Below are 6,000 nucleotides of genomic sequence, written 5' to 3'. Positions count from 1 at the left end.
CTACTGGAATTTTGACATCCTTATTATGCAATAATGTTATTGTATAAATGCCTAAGATAATAAGACTGATGGCCCAGCTGAACTTAACTGAGCAAAGTTATTGAAGAACAAATCTTACTGGGTCAGCTATTAGAATAGATCTGAAGTTCTTCTTACAATTATAAACTGATAACTGAATATATGCCCTGTGTAGAATATAGAATATGCTCTTGTATACAATAAAACACACACACACACACACACACAGGCAGTCTTCACTTCGCATAGTAGGAGTGTAAAAAGACCATTCAAACTGAAACCAGGTAGAGTGATCTTAATAATCAGTGAAAAATTCGCTGATGAATTCTATGAAACATTTGAAGAATTACCATCAAGACTTCTCAAACTCTTCCAAAAAATAGAAGAGGAGGCAACACTTCCTAACTCGTACTATGAAACCATTATTATCCTGATACCAAAGATAGACAAAGGTATCACAAGAAAACTAGAGACCAATATTCCTTAAAAATATAGATGTAAAAGTCCTCAACAAATAATAGTTAACTCAACCGAGAAGCATATTACATGAGTACACATCATGACCAAGTGGGATTTATTCCAGGAGTGCAAGGTTGGTTCAACATGAAAATCAGTCAATGCACCATATTAATAGATTAAAGGTAGGAGAAACCACATGACTGTCTCAATAGACACAGAAAAATCATTTGACAAAATCCATCACCCTTTCATGATAAAACCACTGAACAAACAAGGAACTTTCTCGGTTTGACAAAAGGACCCACACTAACATCATACTTGATGCTAAAAGACCAAAACCTTTCCCTCAAGATCAGAAACAAGACAAGGATGTATATTCTCACCGCAGCTGTTTATACTGCACTAGAAGTTCTACCCAAGGGAATTAGACAAAAGGAAGAACTGAAATTATCTCTGCTCATAGATGACATGATATGATATGTAGTAAGAAAAAATTATTGCAACTAACAAATGAGTTCAAAAAGTTACAGGATATAAGGTCATATAAGATCAACATATAGAAATCAGTTTCATTTCTGTACACCAGAAATGAATAATGTAAAAATAAAATTAAGAAAAATATTTCACTTATAATAGCATTAAAAAGAATAAAATACTTGGGAATACATTTAACCAAAGTACAAGATAGGTGTGTTCCCTGAAACTACAAAACATTATTAAAAGAACTTAAAGAAGACCTAAATAAATGGAAAGATACACCATGTTTATGGTTTATAAGACTTAATATTGTTAAAATGGCAACAACCCCCAAACTGATCTGCAAATCAATAAAATCCCCGTTAAAATTTTAGCTGTGTTTTTCTCCAGAAATGATCAAATTGATCCTAAAATGCATTTGGAATTGCAAGGAACAGAGAATTCCCAAAACAATCTTGAAAAAGAACAAAACTGCAACAATCACGCTTTCCAGTTCATGATACTGGATGCTTGGGGCTGGTGCACTGAGATGACCCAGAGGGATGGTATGGGGAGGGAGGAGGGAGGGGGGTTCAGGATGGGGAACACGTGTATACCTGTGGCGGATTCATGTTGATGTGTGGCAAAACCAATACAATATTGTAAAGTAATTAACCTCCAATTAAAATAAATAAATTTATATTTAAAAAACTTACTTCAAATCTACAGTAAACAAAACAATGTATGGTACTGACAAAGGAATAGGCATAACCTGTAAACGGAATACAACTAAGAGTCCAGTTGAGGCCATTAGTGGCTGAAAACTAATATATGTCTGCTAATAGCATCCCCAGCAGCTGGGATAACAGGTCTCTCCTTGAACAGGGAGTTGGATGGCATACCCCTGGATCCACTTTGCTGATGTGTATGATTCCATTAAAATTAAATATTTTTTGGTGAAGAATACCTTGGATTAAGTTAACAGGCAGGAAGCAAAAAGTGTGAAGACATCAACAATGTTTATAACTAATAATTACAAATATCTAGAGTCTACAAAGAAACCCTGTAGCAATCCCAACTGAAGAAAGATGGATAATGCACATAAACAGATAATTTACAGAAAAGAAAATCCAAGCACGAAAAATGTGCTTAAACATAATCAGAGAAAAACAAGAGATAATGAAAAGGAAAACACCTTCATACAAGTAGACTGGCAGAAATAAGAAGGCTGGATAACATCAAGTTGGCCAAGATGTAGGATAGCACAAGGTGACCGTATTTGCGGATTTGTCTGAAACAGTCCTCAGTTTAGTTCGGTTCAGTCGCTCAGTCATGTCCAACTCTTTGCAACCCCATGAATTGCAGCATGCCAGGCCTCCCTGTCCATCACCAACTCCCGGAGTTCACTCAAACTCTTGTCCATTGATTCGGTGATGCCATCCAGCCATCTCATTCTCTGTCATCCCCTTCTCCTCCTGCCCCCAATCCCTCCCAGCATCAGGGTTTTTTCCAATGAGTCAACTCTTCCCATGAGGTGGCCAAAGTATTGGAGTTTCAGCTTTAGCATGAGTCCTTCCAATGAACACCCAGGACTAATCTCCTTTAGAATGGACTGGTTGGATCTCCTTGCAGTCCAAGGGACTCTCAAGAGTCTTCTTCAACACCACAGTTCAAAAGCATCAATTCTTCAGCACTCAGCTTTCTTCAGTCCAACTTTCATATCCATACATGACTGCTGGAAAAACCACAGCCTTGACTAGACGGACCTTCGTTGGCAAAGTAATGTCTCTGCTTTTGAATATGCTATCTAGGTTGGTCATAACTTTCCTTCCAAGGAGTAAGCGTCTTTTAATTTCATGGCTGCAATCACCATCTGCAGTGATTTTGGAGCCCCAAAAATAAAGTCTGACACTGTTTCCACTGTTTCCCCATCTATTTCCCATGAAGTGATGGGACCAGATGCCACAGTCCTGGTTTACATTTAATGTCCATCATAATTATTAATATCTGCTTTCATTGTCAAAAGTGTCTCCATTTAGAGCATAAGTCACATGATCTCCCTGGGATAGAGGAATCATCATAGATAGTTGGTATAAATACAGACTGGTATAGCCATTTGGGAAAACAATCTGACACATTATTCAATCACATCAAGTATTTAAATAACTTATGGTGCTGAAATTTCCCCCTGGATATCTGGATTATGGTCATCCCTGGTAATTCAGCAGTAAAGAATCTGTCTGCAATGCAGAAGATAATGCAGGAGACCCAGGTTTGTTGGGAAGATCCCCTGAAGAAGGAAATGGCAACCCACTCCAGCATTCTTGCCTGGGAAATCCCATGAACAGAGGAGCCTGGAAGGCCACAGTCCATGGGGTCACAAGAGTCAGACAGGACTTAGCAACTAAACTATCACCATTTGAATTATGAAATATATATATCTGATATATATGTATGTACATATATATGTACAAAACTCACACAGAAGTCCATAAGGAAATATCTAACAAGCTGGTCAGTGTAGCATTATCTGTAGTGGCAAAGAGTCAGAGGCTATCTGAGTACCCATAATTGGAAGAGAAGAAAAGCAAAGCATGAGGACACATGAGGAGCAACACGAAAAGCATAAACATAAGAGCACAGATGGATATTTAATACAATACTGAAAGACTAGGGAAGAAGTTTGCGGCTTACAGACTGGGCACAGGGCACAATCTCCAGCTTTTTTCTATGGTTTATTTTTTTACCTACTGAAGCTTGACAGATACATACACAATCAAGAACTGTGTAGCAATTATAAGCAATGGATTAGATGTACGCATAGCAACATAAATAGATATTAAATATATAGTAATGAGTGAAAATGCAAGAAACAGAACAAGGTTTTCAACACAATGTCACTTACACAAATCAAAAATAATTCCTTCAGAAAAACAACATGTATTTTCAAGAATACATGGAATTCTTGGTGGGAATGTAAATTCTTGCAGTCAATATAGAAAACAGTATGGAAGGTCCTTAAAAAACTAATAATAAAACTATCATAAGATACAGCAATCCCATTCCTGGGCATATATCCAGAGAAAACTATAATTTGAAAAGACACAGGTACTCAATATTCATAGTAGCATGATTCACAAAAAGCCAAGACATGGAAGCAACCTAAATGTCCTTCAACAGATGAATGGATAAAGAAGACATGGTACATGTATACAATGCAACATTATTCAGTCATAAAAAAGAATGAAATAATGTCATTTGCCGCAACGTGGATGCAACTAGAAATCACATACTAAGTAAAGTAAGTCAGGAAGAGAAAGGCAAGTATCATATGAGATCACTTACACCGGAATCTAATATATGATACAAATGAACTTCACTCCAAAACAGAAACAGACTCACAGACATAGAAAACAACAGATGGTTACCAAAGGAGAGGGGAAGTGTGGGAAAGGGGTAAATTAGGAGTTTGGGATTTAAAAAAAAAGAAAGAATAGTAATATATACAAACAGAATGGTGGCCTATGACAGAGACAGGAATCTGAGTGAGATATGGGGATAAAGGAGAAGGAAGGAAGTAAAAGAGGAAGGAAGGAAGAAGGGAGGGAAGAAGGAAGGAAGGAAGATAGATATAAGAAGGGCTTTGTGCGACCCAAGATGATGCTGTGCCATGAGCTGAGCCATTTGATTAACTTAACTCTCTGCCCTTAAGAGCACGAGAATCATGAAGGAATCAAGGCTGTTTCCATTTCAAGCAACAGAAACTCAAACTAATTCCAGGGCAGGGTGGGGGGAGGGGGGGGGGGAGGGAGTGATTTTTTTGGCTTACATAAAAAAAGAATCCAAGGGTAAAGGTGCAGCTGAATCCGAGAGCTCAACTATGTCATCTTATGTTTCTTGTCATATGTGTTTCTCTGTATTGGTTTCTTTCAAGCATCTCCTCTTCATAACAGAGCTTTAAGAGGATGAATGATTTTACTTTAGCAGGTAGGGTAATGAGAACTTTAACTTTTTTCTTCTTCCTCACCATTCTAGACAAAATTATGAAGCTAATGTTCATTGACTCTGATTGGCCTATTCGGGTCATGTGCATTTTCTAAACCAGTCATGATAGGGTACAAATAATATCATAGGCCAAAATAGGTCATTCTTCCCCAGATTGTGGGGATAGTCCCATAAAAACCTGTTACTAAAGGCAAATTCTACAGTACAACTCCATTAAAACAGTTCCAACACTGCCCAGTTACTAATAAAGAATTCTATAATGGCACTGTTTTTCCAGTAGAAAGTTCATATCTGGGTAGATCAGAGGTAGAGCTGGTCTCTAAAGAGAGGACAAAGAAGGTGACTCATGGCCATGTGGCTATATTTTAGGAATGCTGCAAATTCCTCTTGCCTAAAATATCTTCCCCATCTGCCAACCAGAGTCTTAAATTCCAATTCCACTACTGAGATTCATTGTTTGGGGCCTGTAACATGGACCCTTCAAGATGCTTTGGAAATATATGTAAATATCTCTTAGTGTGTATCAGCTTTTAACACCTTGACACTGATTACCTTACCAGACTGATGATGACAGGGAAGAATCTAAATGGGCTAAAATGTCACAAAGGGCAGACCTGGAACTGTGGGATCAGGGTGATAGGCAAAAATGAGAAGGGTAGAAAGGGACAGGATGCTCGAGACACAGCCTGACTATAATTTTTCTTGGTAACAGCTTTACTGTGTGTCAGAAACAGCATCCAGTGAAAGGATGTCTGGGAGTCTAGTCCCTTCCCCTAACAAGACAAGTCCCATGTTGGAGACCTAGCTGTAAAGAGCAGCTGGCTGTGTCTGCTGAGACAGGTGAGATTGTTTAAATAGAAGATGCTCAATGGGAAGAACCTTGGACTCTAAGAACCTTATTGATATATTTCTAGCTTTTAATAGTTAAACAAAGATGTTCCCAGAACATTACTTGATCCTTCTATTGACTCTATTGACATGAAAGTGCCAGTTCCGAAATGATATTTTGTTTTGTCTTGTTTCCTGCTTGTGCAGTAGCAATGATAAAGCAATACTCCAAAG

This window comes from Ovis aries, chromosome 8 (genome assembly GCF_016772045.2).
Source record: "Ovis aries strain OAR_USU_Benz2616 breed Rambouillet chromosome 8, ARS-UI_Ramb_v3.0, whole genome shotgun sequence".
Classification (NCBI taxonomy): Eukaryota; Metazoa; Chordata; class Mammalia; order Artiodactyla; family Bovidae; genus Ovis; species Ovis aries.
Note: the sequence above shows the minus strand (reverse complement) of the source record.